Raw genomic sequence first — 17,498 nt, forward strand, 5'->3', positions numbered from 1 at the left:
GGGTGCTATTAAAAAAAAAAGATCCAAGTAGAAGTATTCATGAGCTATTAATATTAAATTATTTTACTGAGGAATTTTAAAGACAGAGTAATAATGTTTAATCTGATTTTTACTTTAGATGCAAGAATATACAAAGGTAAAAACAGGGGGCAAGATAGTACCTAAAGAAATAGTATGCACATTATCACACGCTATATTCAGTAACAGTTCCTGAAAACAGACTATTACAGCAAACCAAATTTGCACTTATCTAAGCAGGTAGAGTCAGGGAACTTGGAATGGACATATTTAAACTTTCAGTTAGTCCATAGGCTACATTCAGAAATATGTTCATTAAGAGTGAGCAGTCTTACCTAAAACACATTAGGAGAAACACATTGCAAATATGCAGGGATCTTTGAAGGTTTTCAGTACTGTGATTGTACACATGATCGACCAAGGCTTTAAGAATCTGGAATTAATATTTACTTACTTTGAAAACCTAAAAAATAACAAATGAACAATAAAACAAACAAATAAACCAAAAAGCATGTAGGTAGATAAAACAGAATGGTGGTTACCAGAGGGGAGGCGGGACAGGGAGGATGAGGAGCACAAAGGGAATCCAGCGTGTGGTGACTGCGTGGTGGCAGAAGGAGATCAGGCTTGGGTGGTGAGTGCCCACGAGAGTATGCACATGTCGGGTTATAAAGTTACAAACCTGAAATTTCATAATGTTATTAATCAGTGTTACCCAAATAAATGTAAAGTGGACAAAAATGACAAAATAAACAAAAAAGAGAAGAAACCATGAATATTTCTTTGAATAAGAATTTGATCTGCTACTGTCCCAACTTGGAACAAATAATGTCAATTTATATAATTCCTAACATTATTAATGGTTCCCCTTGATATACAAATTGACTACAGTGGATTCTGCACTTCTCTTCAAATTGCAGACTCCACATGGTGAGCATAACTCGTTCATACATGGCGGTACCCCCAGCAACATCTTCAGAGATTTTGAAACTTCATTTGTTGCTCTCACAAATCAGAAATTGTAATTCCTTCATCAAATCTATGCCTCTTTCTTCATACCTCCAAATATAGAATACAGGATATCTAAAATATTTTAAACTCAGTATTTTTAATGTTGACATTGTTTCTTTCTTAATAAAAATTCCACAAAATCTTTGCAGTATACAACTATCCTGCATCGTGCCTCTTTATTTCCGTTGCAGTTAAACATTTCCTAGTAATATTAAAATCCCTAGGTCCATTTTACTTTAAATGTCAGTGAACTTTTGAACTAAAAAGGAATCTGGAGTAATCAACAAGTTCATCTCTTGGACCCAGACATCCTAGACTTTAGACCATCTTCCAACAGTCAATCATTCTTGTCTGATGTGATCAGAGACTCAGGTCACTCCACCATGACCATTACTCTTTCCTGACATGAATACTACATATTGAACAAATAATGTGCATTCTTGCTCTATGTCATTTTTATTATCACTTCACGTGTGCTTTTTTCCATTGAATTTCTTATAGTTGATGACTACATATAAAATTATTTCAAATGTCATTTGCATGTTTGTATATTTACATATCAGATATTTTATTAAATATGGAAACATGTTAGTTTTATATAGAGTTTAATCTTCTCCACATGTACCGTGGGTTGAATCATGCCCCTCTGCCCACACCCCCCCAAAAAAGATATGCTGAAGTCTAACCTTGGTGTCTATGGATGCAATGCTATTTGGAAATAGGGTTTGATTATGCAAATGCAATGGAGTTATATTTGATTATGATGGGCTCCAGTTCAATGTCACTGGTGTCTCTCTAAGAGGAAATCCCACATGAAGAAAAAAACGCTCAATGGCAACACGATGCAACAGCAGAGGCAGAGATCGAAGTGAAGCATCTGCAAACCAAGAAACACCAAGATTGATACCCACCGCCAGAAGCTTGAGAAAGGCAGCAAAGGATTCTATCCAGAGCCTCAGGGAAAATGTGGTTCTGCTGACACCTTCATTTTGGATTTCTAGCCTCCAGAACTGAACAGATTAATTTCTGTTGTTCTAAGCTGTCAAGTTTGTGAGAGTTTACCTAAATACACCATGCAAGTCACAGTCCATAATAAGCTCTAATTAATACTTGTTAAATGAATGCATGATGAGTGAATGAGCGAATCAATGATGAATATAATTACAAAGTGTAATTATATTTGTAGATTAAACTTCCTGGCCCTCCCAAATCAGAAATTGTAGTTCTTTCATCAAATCTATGCCTCTTTCTTTGTGCCTCCAAATTTGCAAATACAGGGTACCCCAAATATTTTAAACTCAATATTTTTAATGTTTGTATTGTTTTCTTGTTATTGTTAACATGGAGTTGACCAAGAAGGGGAGTTTATAAGTTCTTATATACCTGAATGGGCTCATGTATGAGGTGGTGTTGAGCTACTTGTATAAGAATAAAGCAAGGCTAAGCACAAGCCAGACCTCTATTTGGTGGGTTGTATTAAATGTTTTTTAAATAATAGGTCAGCCTCCACTGCCAATGAATAATTGTTCCTTAGGTACTTTCTTTACATTCAAATAAAAAAGCAGATTTTTAACTTTGGCTAAGCCCAATATAATTATAAAATTAAATAATCATCAAACAATCATATATCTTTAATATAACAAAAATAGAAAAATATGGCAGAGAAACAAATATGTACTGTGTTCCATTTGAGAGTATAAAAAAATCAGAGACACATAATAGGCATCAGGGGGGCGAATGCTGCGTTATTATTATTGTACATTTCTCTGTGAGGGTATATACATGTTTCATTATATAAAACACTGAGGAGTTCTTTAAATACTATTTCCATTTTATAGGTAGTGCAACTAAGGCATTTTAATTTCTAAATTAGGAACTAAATGTGTCAAAACTAGGTCACATTTATCTTTGACTTTAACCCTCATACCACAGAGAGAGACTTGTTTTGACAAAGAAGGATACTTCAGAATCATTGTATCTCCTTAAACAGCAAATTTAATTACTGGCTAAGCTTAATACAATTTAGCACGAATAATCTATGCTGTAAGGTGAGACAGTGAGATACAAAGACCAAAATAGATTTGAACAAATAACAAAATACAGACGATTCATATTTTCCACACACTTGCACACATACCTGAAGATGAGAGTGCAAAGACAGAAGGAAAGTACATATTTGCTGTAGAACACAAGTTTCAGAAAAGATTGACCTACAGTTTATAACTCCTACTATATGCTGTAGGCGTGTGGGACTTAATGAGCGCTGCGTAGTGATAGCAGACTGCACATCGGTAATATCTTCTTACCCTTGCTCTCTTGCAGCAACAATGGACCTATTGGTCATAGGTAAAACCCAACACAGTTGCAGGTATTTTGTGTTTATTTTTCAATTATTGCAATAAGTATAAGTATATTTTTTCAAATAAACTCTAGAGATTTTCCAATAAGGCAATAAAAAGTTCTACGGCCTTGCATGAGAACCTTTGGGAATAAGTTGCCCTAAAAGGTAGTGTTATGTTGGCCATAGGTACATAAATAAGGGAGCTGCTGGCCCTGAAATTTCCTGAGGTATAGAGACGTTGTTGATCTTTGGTTTGAGGTTATTTTATGGACTTTAAGAAAAATTCATTCTTATTAACGTGCAAATATTTACGAGTACATTTTTCACTTGGGCATTTATTCTCTGTCAGTTTTATACATACCCATTAAGGAACTGAGAGCTATTTGATTACTAAAAAAAGCCTCTGTTATCTCTGTGAAGTGTACGATGGAGATGGTGATATCTGCGAGTGGTTTCCGAGCCTGGCTCCCTAAGTGCAGAGCCCAGAGCAAGAAAAAAATTTGCCTTGACTCTTGGCCACTGCCGAGAACACTTTGTCCTCCTTTCCTGTTTGCAAAATATCCTTTCTCCTCTGCAAAATCGCTGGAGTGACATTGGCAGCTTACATAAGATTATGTAAGTTTCATGCGGTAGTTCTAACACCTCATCTCTATGTTGTGCTGTGTGCCTGCCACACAAAGTAAAAACATTTTCCATCACCATATGTTTGACCCCTTTTACTCTTTACCACTCTTTCACCCCGTCCCCTCTGGTAACCACCACCCTAAAAATCAGCAGCTCGTGCACTGCTGTAGCCACTTGCTAGTTTTTGGGTCTTGTGGGGAGATTAATCTCACTATGCCTATGATTAATCTTCTATATAATGGAAACAGTAATGGTTGCCCTATTTCTTCTTCCATTCACTAATTAAGCCATGTATGGTGATCAAATACTAGAATAAACACTAAAGTGCTTTGAAAAAATGTAAAATATGTTAGAAATGTGAAGCAGTGGGTTAGTTCCCCCAAATTGAACATTTTACTAGATCTAGCACTATAGTTTATATCTCTCTATAAGTGCATTAATGAAATTGTAGGTAGGTATGCATGCATCTATTTTATATCTATATACGCAACTGTGTCTTTCTCTTTGTTGCACGGGCCCACGCAGCACCGTGCTAACTGGATTATGAGCTCCCATGGGCTGTGGCTTATTTTTCTCTCGGCACTCTGCGTATGTAGCACAGTCCTGGTCACAAAGCACACACTTAATAAACCCCCATTTAATGACTGACTCACGACAGTATTCATGTCTATATCATCAAGGGTTTTTCTAGAAAGCCAACCAGGTTCTTTTGTGGCAGCTTCAAGCAACTTATTGAGGTCACTGGTCGTGCGCAGGCATGTGCAAAGCGACAGGTTTCAGATCCCAGAACCCAAGGAATCTGAGAGCATAGTGAACTCCAATTGTTTTAAAATTTATCAGCAGCTTTGTTCTCATTGTGTTCAATGTGTGAAAAAACTAATAATATTTCTTTTAAGTGTTCTTGGAGGCAGTACAAATTTTGGGAAAACATCACTACTGGGTTGTTCCACCTGCTGCCCTCTATGCAGCAGGCAAAAACAGCAGCTTTCTCATTGAAGGGCGTGAGTGGCTTCCCCGTATACTTGCCTGTGAGCCAGCAGGCAGCACAGAGCGTCCTTCAGTTGCGCTGCAGCCCAGTCTGCCCTGGTGCTAAGCTCAGAGCAGAGGGGGTTAAAAGCTTTGGTTTTCCCTCAGAAGCGTTTAGAAGTACACAATGCAAGTCAACCATCATTTAATTTATTTTGCTTTGTTAGATGGTGGCGTTAATTAATTTTGCTTTGTTGCCTCGCTTTCCTCTTGATAACATCATTCTTTTTAATAGCAATGGAACCTTGCAAATGTCAAGCAGCCTGCCCCAATCACAACAGGCTGCAACATAAAAACACATTAGAGTTTGGAGGCACCACAAATAACTACTTTAGGAAAAAATGTAATAGCTGTAATTATGTTTGTGCCTGCCAGTGAGCTGCCCTCCTTCTTTTACTCTCTCTCTTTCCCAGTGTCCTTAATGGATTTTTGTTGTACAAAAATATCAGTGTCTTTTGTCAAATGCTCTGTGGCCTCTGCCTTTTGGACAGTCAGCTATTTATATCCGAGTTGACCCACCTGCTACATTGTTACGCTCTTGGGTGCTTTCTGATTCCATTTTGGTTCTATTTGATTGACCTACTTTTGAACGATTTGGTATTCTTTCTATAAATTCAAATGTATTTTTCCTTTATTATATTAAAGCCTGCTAATATCTCCAAACAACATCAGGGCTAACATGACATTTCCTCTATCATTGAGACTCTCACATGTCCTTGTGTTCCTAGCAGGTTCTGATTCCTCAGTTTGTCATTGAGAAGGAAAAGAGAAGGAATCGTTGCTTCATACCTCAGTCTCCAAACTTCAACCCACTTCCTGGATTCATGCATTCTGGTCTGGCTTTGTCTCATAGGAGTCTCCAAAAGGTGAAAAGAAAATTATTTTATTTATTTATTTTTTGTTTGTTTTTTAGGAGGAGGGGAAGGGAGGGTGAAAGAAAGGGAGAGTAACATCCATGTGAGAGAGAAACAGTGATCGGTTGCCTCTCTCATGCAACTGGGCCCCTAATCTGCACCCAGGCATGTGCCCTGACAGGGAATTGAACTGGTGACCTTTCAGTTTATGGGATGACACCCAACCAACTGAGCCACAGTGGTCAGGGCAAGGTGAAAAGAAAATTAATTAGTAAATGTCATTATATGCCCCTGGAATATCAATTTGATACTTTCAGAGTGATAGTTGCTGTGGACTTTTTGTTGAGTGGTGGTGAATTAAAACTGTAGCTATGATAACTAAGAACACAAAGAAAGACTTGTTTTACATTCTCAGGCATACAATTGTTTAAGTGAGAATACAGGGGAGGAAAGTTTTTGTACACATCTGTGTGTGTGTGTACAGTTGACCCACACAGGGGTCAGTGGTGCTGATCCCTGCAAAGTCGAAAACCTGTCCATAACTTTTCATGACTCCTAAATTTAACTGTTAATAGTCTGCTCTTTATTAGCAGCCTTATCGATAAAATAAACAATTAACATATTTTGTATGTTATGTGTATTGCATACTGTATTCTTACAATAAAGGAATCTACAAAAAGAAAATGTTATTAAGAAAATCACAAGGAAGAGAAAATACGTTTACTGCATTAATTGAAAAAAAAATCTGCATATAAGTTTACCTGTGCAGTTCTAACCCATGTTGTTAAAGGATCAACTATTTATCTAAATATATACAAGATACATACATATATAGTTGTACAGATATACGTATAGATATCAATATAGATGTAGGTATGTGTGGCTATAGATATGGCTATAGATATAGATACATATCTGTGCATGAGTCTCAGTATGTGCCAGGCTAGGTGCTATGAATATAGTGCTGGTGACCAAGAGAAGTTAGCTACTGCTTAACGGACCTTCTACTCTAGTGGGAATGTATTGATCAATATTATAAAAGGGCTTAATACTTTTGGTACCCATGTTCCTTTGGAAGTTGATAGCAATGGCCAACAATGGAAGATATGTCTGGAGGTAGAAATGGAGCAAGCTAAGATTCATTGATAAGAAAGTTCCAGGCATGTTGGAGCAGTTAAGTAGAAAACATATTGGCTGCAGGGGAGGATTGTGTCCACAGATGCTAGAGAGAGATGCAGCGATGAAGACAAACCGTATGTTTGGCATCTGTTTGAGGAGTTTGACTACCACGTGAAGGGATTTCTATGCTATTCTACAGGTAATTGGAAGCAGGGAGGCATTTAAAGATTTTGAGTAAAGAATGACATGAGGAACACAGTAATTTTGGAAGAATAATGTGGAGACAAATGAAGTACATACAGGAGGGGAAAATGTTAGAGGCAATAAAATGTGAAGAAGCATGCTTGTTATGAATAAAGTATATACCATGCAGAGAGTTTCTCTGCAAGAGGAGGCCGTTTGGGGGATAAATAACAACCAGTGAATAACTGAGAGGCTATCTAGTGTAATAGACACTCTGTGAGGCCAAGGAATTTGCCTCATTGATTCTCCTCGCCACACATACCTTCGTGTACTTAGGAAAGTGTCTGAAATAAATATTCTTGGGTATACCTAGTACTCAGCTCAGCTTCTGTCACACATTCAGCAGCAAATCACTGCTGGTTGTTATTGTCTGATAGGTTTTTATGATATTCAAACCCTCCTTTCACCATTAAAATTATCCTTTTATATTTTTCCTGACTGATGCAGATCTCAGCCCGCAAGATCTGCTGTTGAGGTTGCAGTATTCCAATACACATGCACACGGACTACAGAGGTCCTGTGGGGGAAAAGGGATGGCGTGGCCACTCTCTCAAGAGGAGAGTGCCTCTGAGTGCCTGGGCCGGCCACTCCCTCAAGGGGGGAGCGCCAAGAGCCTTGCCTTGACCAGCTTTTATTGGTTTTCCAGGCTCCTAACATCAAAGAAGGTCCTCTTTTACTATACAAAGGTTTGTTTTGGGTGGCTATCTTTTGCAGACACAGGAGAGGGTGTAGCTGAATACATCAAAGGAGGATATTTGCAATGCAAAGGGAGAAGTGGTCCAAACGGCTAGGTTCCATACCTGGAAGGTCTAGCCCAGATTTTAGGAAGATAAAGACACTCAGTAAACATTTGCTTGCCTCAGGGTGAGGGAATTTTTTCGGCAAGAGCAAGTCTCATAGCAGTCTAGGTACAATGCAGGCCTGATTTCCCACTGGAGAACCTATCCATGGACATGGGTCCTGCCCACCAACCTCGCTCCCCACTGGCTTTTCCGAGTGGGGGCTGAGCCACATTTCCCATGCTTGGCATGGTTCCCCACACCTGACTTTTGAAAAAAACTGATGAATAGAAGGGTTGGAATCTTTAGGGTTCTCTACAGTATCATGTCAGCTGCAAATAAAGACAGTTTTACTTCTTACTTTCCAATTTGGATGTCTTTCATTTCTTCTTCTTGTCTGGTTGCTATAGCTAGGATTTCCAGCACTAGGTTGAATAACAGTGTTGAAAGAAGATATCCCTGTCTTGTTCCTGATTTTAAGGAAAATGCTTGTAGTTTTTGCCCATTAGGTATGATGCTGGGTGTGGGTTGCCATATCTGGCCTTTATTACACTGAGGTATGGTCCCTCCATTTCAACTTTGCTGAGAGTTTTTACCATAAATGAGTGCTGGGTTTTATCAAATGCTTTTTTTTGCACCTATGATATGATCATGTGGTTTTTATCCTTTATTATGTTTGTGTTGAATTATATGTATTGATTTATGGATTTTGTACCAACCTTGCATTCCCAAAGTAAATTCCCCTTGATCACGGTGTATGATATTTTTAATATATTGCTGGGTCTTGTTTGCTAATATTTTGTTGAGAATTTTAGCATCTGTGTTCATCGGGGACATTGGTCTATAATATTATTTTTTCTGTAGTGCCTTTATCTGATTTTTGCATTAGGATAATTCTGGTCTTGGAAAATGAACTTAGAAATCTATCCCCTTCTTGAATTTTTTGGAGCAGTTTGACAATGATGTGTTAGTTCTTTGGATGTTTGGTATAATTCACCTGTGAAACCATCCAATCCAGGACTTTTGTTTGTTGGAAATTTTTTGGTTGCTACTTTAATTTCACTAGTTGTAATCTGTCTATTCAGATTCTCTGTTTCTCCCTGATTCAGTTATGGAAGATGGTGTGTTTCTAGGAATTTATCTATTTCTGTCCATTTTTTGGCATATAGTTGTTCACAATATTTTTTACAGTCCTCTGTATATCTTTGGTGTCAGTTGTTACTTCTCCTCTTTAATTTCTGACTTTAATGATTTGGGTCCTCTTTTTTTCTTGATGAGTCTGGCAAAAGGTTTTTCAATCTTTCTTATCTTTTCAAAGAATGAGTTCTTGCTATCATTGATCTGTTGTATTGTATTTTAGACTCTGTTTTGTTTATCTCTGCTATGGTTCCACTAATATATCACTAGAACTAAAAAAAAAATGAATTGAAAAAAGTATCAGGATACAAAATAAATACCCATAAATCAGTTATATTTCTATACACCAGCAATGAGTCTTTGTGCTTTCCCAGAGTCAACTTTCTTTTTCTCTGAGTTCAAGGAAGCTTTAGGAAGTGATTAAAAAGGAGGGCTTTGGAACCTGGCTTCTGAGGATCTCTTTCTGGCTCCATACTGCCTGGCTAGGGGACTGTAGCCAAAATGTAAGAGAGGTCTGGCCAGATTACTGGGGAGTGGGGAGAATCCCCAAGGAGCTAAAGAGTCTTCCTTCCCTTGGACAAAATAGGAGGGGCCGCAGGAGGAGGAGGCTGCCCCAGGTAAGAGTACACAAGCTAGTGCTGCAAGCCAACGGTGGTGCGTTGCACCAGCCACCGAGGAGCATGGTATGACACAACAGTAGGAGGGCTGCACGCTCCAAAATGAGGGAGGGGCTGCAGGGAAGCCCAAGACTGTGGACTGAAGCAGCAGCAGCCGGTGCAGGACTCCATACCCCTGGGTGAGGATGAACAGGCCAGTGTGCGAGGGCCTGCCCCAGCACAGATGCTGCACCCCTGTGTGTAGCGAGAAAACCCTCCTAACTGCTTCCAGATCATGGCCGCAGAAGGAGGGGCACAAGTGATGCATGGGCTGATGAGCATGGTGGATGACAGCCTAGATTGGCAGGGAATTTAGACACTTCCACCCCTGCATGGGATTTTAGAGCAGAAGATTTAAAACTGATGGTGAACGGAAACTCCCCCCCTTTTTGTGTTCCCCTTGCTCTGCCCGGAAGCCTACCGGTGCCAGACCACTCTCGGTTCCCACCTTGCCCTACTTGTCTGGTCAGGAGGCAGCGGACACACACCTTGCCAGTGGTGGGCCTATGGGGCTCTGTGGCCCCACGCCATAGGGCCAGATCCGAAACCACTCCCATTGTCTCAAGCTCTGAGAGCAGCATACAGACTTGTAGCCTGGGAACATTTGCCAGCCCATGCATACAAGCAGCCACGGATTGGGGCCCCATGGGCAGAGCCCCTCCCAAGACTGGCTACAGTGACCTGGAAGTGCACGCAGCCCTAGGAGAAAGAGGAAGCTGTAGCAAGGCAACAGAGATGCTGGCCCCACAAGTGCTCACTTCAGAGAGAGAGTCTGGAGCTGGAGAGATGGAGACCTGTTTGTGTAGCAGCCTTGGGACCCAGAAGACAGACAAGAATGGAGTGGGGTGTCTGGACCCAGATTCTGGTCTTGGGGGTGGCTAGCTTCCTTCTGTGTTTTGCAGGAAAGGCTTGCTTGGAGCCAGGGAGCTCCCACTCCCCCAAATTGGGCAATCTTTTAATAAAGCCCTTTTTCCTTTCCTACCAATCACTGTGTTATGCTTGTGTAGGGTGGTAGGTGGCTAAATCCCACTTTGGTCACAAAAGGACTCAACCTCTATGTGCTTCAGTTTCTTTATCTGCAGAATCCAGACATAAAGGATGCAATCTCAGAGCATTGATTTGAGGATTACATGACACAATTCCTGAACAGGATTTAGAAGCACTCCAGAGACAGTATAGAAGGTAAATGATGTTTTGCTTCTTTTATTATCTTTGGCTTTCTTTCAAAGTCCAGGACAAAATCACTTCATTTGAAAGTCCATCCTTGACCATTACAACCCAACAAATTACCTACACCTCTAAGTTCCTCAGACTTTCGCAGAAGTTATTTAGCATTTACACCATGTCTCGTGTTGTTATCTAGCAAATGTACTATGTGTGTGTTCTTAATTAGATTGTAAGCTACCTGAGGGTGGAATGCTTTCAAATAACTTTCTGTAACTCTTACTGTATCAAATAGAGTCCTTGCCAAATACTATGCTCTCAGTGACTATTTGCTGATGATCCCAGCAACATTATAAATGATTCTGTCAGGTGTAAACAAAAGTAAGAATTAACCTGGAGAATCTGAAGGAGGATATTCATTAGTCAACCAAAAGAGCGTTTTCAATTTGTCCCAGATTTATATGAGCCTGACATTTGAATGGCTAATGAGATCACGAGAGCATGCTGGGTGGGGCAGAGGCAGCTACTGACTGCATTGCTTTGATCATTGCAGTGTTCAGGATAAACTTGTAAGGTCATTTACTCTATATCGTCTTCTACTCGCTCTTTTAATATCCTAAAGAAATCTATTTTTAATAATCAATTGGAATTAAAGAAGAGCACAGACATTTCAAATTACATGTCTTAATTAAATGCACATCTGAGAACCTTAATTTAACGTATTACCTAAAGCTCCATGCTTTCAAGACATCTTAATTTACACTGAGTATATTTGCACCTTATTCTTTCACTTCAGGCAGCTAATGGTGCAGGTAGCTTCTTATACTCCTTAATGGAGAGCAAAGTTTCTATTACAAAACAATTGTATACATGCAAATACCCTCTATGTATTTTCAATTATAAATTGTTTGTCCTAGGCAGGTTATTAAGAGTCTAGAGGAAATTTAGGCACCAAGCCAAGCATTCATAAATGAAACAGAATAGTATGTATCATGATTTTAGATTCTAGAATAATTAATAGTGACTTAGTTTGAGTAAATAAAGTAACCTTAAAACTGCAGTAAAATTTTTTTAAATGACATTTCCTCAGAGTAAAAAATGCTTTTTACTGATGACCAGAAATATGGGTAATAGGAGGCTATATCATAGGAAGACACATACTAAATTCTATATTTTCTGTTTTATGCAAAATTAGCTTTATATTAGTATGCTAATTTTTAAAAAGCAAAGAAAAATACTTATACTTTAACATATAATTTTTTGAATGTAGGAAGTTTGTTTCCCATTGGATAAAATAAGACATTCATACTTTAAACACACTAAATAACTTTGTGTTTAATAAATGTGCATTTCCTTCTTTCTTTCCCCTCTCCCTCTATCCATCTTTTTCTTTCTTTCTTTCTATCTAGAGGATCATTAATTTTTGAAATATTTTAGTAAATTATATCAATATCATTGCTACTACTTTGGCAATAAAAAGATATTTTAATTTTTTATTGTAAGTAGTTATATAAAATATAATAAGAAGCTGAAGGAATTAAAATTATGCTCAAATATAACACAAGAAGTTAGATAATTTGGAAGAGCATCTTGAAAACCAGCTCTGGTATCCTTATTGGGCCAGGGAGACATTTTTGGTGTCTTGATTTTAAAAAGCAGGAAACAAATAGTAAGCAATAGAAAAGTCCATGGGCATTGCCACAGAAAAATGTGTTACACCACCAAGAAAACACCCTCACTGATGCGGATCCCGGCCCACGGGATCCGTGTGTTGTGGCTGCAATGGGCAAATTCACATGGACTACAGAAATCCTGTGGAGAAAAAGGGACGACATGGCCACTTTTTGAGTGAGAGAGGGAGAGAGGGCCAGAGAGAGCCTGACCCCTGCCTGGATAGGCTTTTATTGCTTTCTGGGTACATTACATCAAGGGTGGTCCTCATTTACTATGCACAGGTTCACTATAGGTGATTACCTTTTACAGATAACAAAGGAAAGAATGTTGCTAATTACTTCAAAGAGAAGGATGTTACAGCTCAAGGGGGAAAGTGGTTGAATTGGTTACACTCCATACTTGGGAGGTTTAGCACAGACTTTAGGAAGTTAAAGATACTCAGTAAACATTTGCTGCCTCAATCCAGGGTGAGGGAGTTTTAGCAAAAGCAAGTCTCATAGCGGCCTAGGTACATTGCAGGCCTTATTCCCCATGGGAGAACCTGTCCGTGGGCCTGGGTCCTGTGTGCTGGACCTCACTCCCCACTGGCTTTTCGGAGTGGGCACTGGGCTACATTTCCCATGCATGGAACGGTTCCCTATACCTCACAATTAAAAAATATTTAGATGTACAATTTCTTACATAAGTGCCCTATTTGACATCATTGCAGATATATTTTATACTTGATGTAAAATGATAAAGCATTCATAAGATTTGAGAACCTGAAGATATAGGAAAGAAGCAATATAGAATAGCATTGCTTAAATCAAAACAGAAACCATTTTCATCTATTTTAAATCTTATCTCTTTTTCTTCCAGTGTCATGCCATACAATTTATTTAGATAAACTGGTTTACTTGATTTATATGCAGTTGTTGTGTTTATGGGTGATGGGGAGTTTTTCCCAGTGTTACAGTGAGCCTTAAAAAAGATTATATTCTACGGGCAAGCAAAGAATGATGTTTAAACATGGCTTTCTCAGCATTTATCTCTGAGTGATTGAATTTGAGTATCTCCTAGGAGTAAAGTATTTGATTATGAAAGTTTTGGGCTGCACTTCAAATGCCACTGCATAAACATTTCTCCCAGCCTATGTGAATGGCTCAGTTGCAACACCCACACAAAAATGTGCATGTGACCTGAAGAAAATACTTATTACTAGTAGCCAAAATATCCCGTGATGCAGAAACCTGGAAATGTTAACAGTCAACAGGGGGCATTATGCGCCTCTCACTGACTGGGCTGGTCTTGTTGCTGATGCCTGTCTTTGAAGACCCTCATTCAGTTTTAGTCTCTGGAATATTTACCACCCTTTCACCTTTCTATTCTACTTCCCTCAGGAAGAGTACAGCACAATGCTATCTAAAATAGGAACCTAATACTTCTTGAAAATAATAAATTACATTTCTTAACAGGCCTAAAATAATGGGTCACGGAATGCGCTGGGCTGGTGCTGCCTGGCCATGTCAGTACTAGACAATCCCTCTGCAGTGGTCAGAATGAGGGAGGGAGCTGCAATGATCAAGATCTCTGTAGTGATCAGTTAAGTGATATTAGTTCATATTTCTCAAATAATAATCATAGCTTGTCATTTAATGACTCCCGTTGTGAACTCAGTTGTTGTTTGTCTACCACACAAAACATCATGCAAAATAGCTGCCCTTTGTTGTGGTGATGAATATTTCCCACATCAAAGAAGACACTGATGTCTCTGGAAATTCTAAGACATTTTCCATTTAAGAGAGTATGCCAGACTAACATGTAGAATGATGAGGTCATTGGTCTCGAGTTTTTGCTCACTTTTTCTTTCTTTTTTTAAATCTCATTCTCTTCATTTTCTTTATTACTAACAGGGAGGCAAACTCACAAAAACCTGTTATCTATTATCCTTATTCCAAATTTTGCTGGTTCTCAGTCCCTAGGGTTCAAAGTCAATATGTTTGGTAATGACTTTTTACAAAGAAAGAGGAAAAGGAACAGAGATTGGATTTCAAGTGTTATGATAAATGCATATCTGAACTTTCAGCTGAGTTGGGCTTAAAGAGCTCAACATCAATTGTATAGGAAGGCATATCTTCTGAGAAGCTCAAATCTGACAGAACACTAAATGAAACATAATATATATTTTTCTCTTTCATATTCTCTCTCTTTCCCCGCAGACACACCACAAACAAACATATATACACACAGGTTTATTCCTAATCCAGGTAAAACTTAGGGAGCTACTCACTTATGTGGTAAACAGAAACCAGTCACTAACTGAGTTTGCTGTCAGTTTGAAAAGCTGGAGTCCGTGTTGCCCGCATTTTCCCCCTTCAACTGACATACTAATTGGCTTCAAATTAGCTTTATTGCTTGCATTTTGCTGGCTTTTCAAGGTGAAAATATATAAAGATGAGTGTTTTGTCTCAAAAAATATGCTAAAATGTGTTAGAAACCCCACTGGCAACAGGAATCCTAAATGAAATATGTTTCAAAAACTTATAATTTAATACAAATATTAATTTGTTTTGTGTAAACTCTGTATAGTATCTAGACATAAACTCTCAGTATTTATTTAAAAATGTTTATGAAAGTTTCAGTTTCACTATATGTAAATAAGTGAAAAAGTTACAGTTCCTATATGTAAATAAGGTAGCTTTATGGCTTTCCATGGAAAACTCAGGAAATATTGTTATTTTAAATTTAAATGTAGGTCTTTTTCTCCTAAGAATTTTTCCCAGATATTTTATTCTTTCTTTTCAGGAAGATTATATGAAAAAAGGTGTGTGTGTATGTGTACATGTGTGTGTGCAATTATGTGCATCTGTGGGTTTTTTTTCTAATGGGAAACTAAGTTTTCTGGTAGCTGGAATCAGCTTGGGTCTTAATATCTTTAGTGCCTGGTCAGACCTGAAAAGTTCAGAATAGCAGTGGAAATTCCCGTGCTGCTTGTGTTACATTTTTGACCCCAAATCCAAAAAGCCTAGCGCTTTCCCAGGAATAAAGGGCCACATGGAGTAGCTGGCCTCGCTCTTAAGGGGCGTAGTCCTCAGCAGCCTGGTCGCTGCTTCCAATCCTTTGCGGAGGCCTGCAGCATTCCTTACCAGATGAGATTACCGGGGCTGTGAACTGGGCAGCAAGAGAAAGGCGGGTGTGAAAAGGCTGTTGGCAAAAGGAACTCTAAATGCAATGTGTTTAGTGGCAATACTTTTCTTGCTGTAATAGGCTAGGCATGCCATACTGAAGCAGAAGTTCTTTCACCCAAATCTGACGAGGGTCCACCTGTAAACTGCAATGTGCTTCTCATACAGGTGGTCAGCTGGCAGGCCCTGAGAGTACGCATCCTCCGTTGTTCATCAGCTTGCCCCCAGAAATCTGACTGTTGCTGCGCCAGTGAGAGTACGTGCAGACTTTCTAGGAACAGTTGATGGGTGCACTGACAAAGTAGTTCAGATCCGACCAAAAATCTTCTTAAACTTCTAGACTTACTTGAAAAGGAAAAGCAAAACGCCCTTTCAGCCAGGCATTCACCAAATGTCTCTGCTCTGATCTGAAGGCAAACTAGAGCAGAGCTCTGACACTAAAGGCCCTTGAGCTCCTCCCGTAGATCTGTTATTAATTAAAAATTCAGCAAGGGAAATCTCAGGTTCTTTAAAGAAATGCTTTATCTATTTCCCCATATGAGGATGAACTTATAAATTCTATTTTACGGTACTCATATTGATGGTTTGGGAGAACGAATTAATTGTTGGGGGAACAAAGCAAGTGAGTGAACACAGAAAAAATGTCTTACCCAAAGAACAATTAAATGAGATAGGTCATATGATCAGAGTTGAATATACTCCTGATGATTCTCCAGTTCCTTTCTCTCTGTATGAGGGGACTCAGAGAAAGCGAAACGTTCCCAAGGATTATTATTTAAGTGTACAAGTGCATTGAAAAGCGTAACGCGTGGAAACGAGAATGTGAGTGATTATCAGGGAACTAAGGGTCCCTTCAGACAGCCCATACCAGAAGGTGGCGCATGGCTCTGACACCTGAAATTTTAGTACTGTTTGTCCCTTAACTCAATTCAGTGGTTTAAGGTACATTTTTCAATATTTTTTTGGTTCTATAATGAAGGGAATCGAAAAACTCACAACAACAAAGCAAGAATAAAATAAGTAATACTGGCAATATAGTCACTACAACAGTAAAATGATGTTTCCTATTACCATAAAGCTTTGTTACGGCATTTTTCCCCCTTTGTTCAAGTTCAAGCCCTTTGTGGTTTTAGTCAACTCTTTTACTGACTTAATGACAATGTTTTAAACTTCAGAATGTCAAGTTTTAGTTTCTTAGTAAGAACAAATTTTCTTTGACGGCCGCTTAATTTTAGAACCCTGGCTGCCCATGTCATATAATAGTAGCAACCCATGCTTTCTTATATTACACTCACGAAGTTGTATCAAAAATAGAATTTTACACATTTATGAAGTATCTGTGAAATATGCTAACCTGTCTCAACTCAGAGATACTTGGAGTAACCAATGCATAACATAACTCATGTGGAGAACACACTTTCCCTATTGCTGACACTTGTACATATCTGCTGTAGAGAAAAGAAACGTAAAAGACAATACTGGGTATGAAATTATGACATGTTCTCATGGTGAGAATAAGCAAGCGAGAGTAACCTTAGGATCACGTTAGAAACAGGTGCCCAGGTAGCCATGAAGATGACTGGAAAGAAAGGGCAGGATTCGGCATCACAATCTTACAGGGTGTGAAGGAGAAGAAAGCATTTATACATTCCAACCTTGGAGAAGGAACAATACTAATGTCACAGATG

This window comes from Desmodus rotundus, chromosome 3 (assembly GCF_022682495.2).
Source record: "Desmodus rotundus isolate HL8 chromosome 3, HLdesRot8A.1, whole genome shotgun sequence".
Taxonomy (NCBI): domain Eukaryota; kingdom Metazoa; phylum Chordata; class Mammalia; order Chiroptera; family Phyllostomidae; genus Desmodus; species Desmodus rotundus.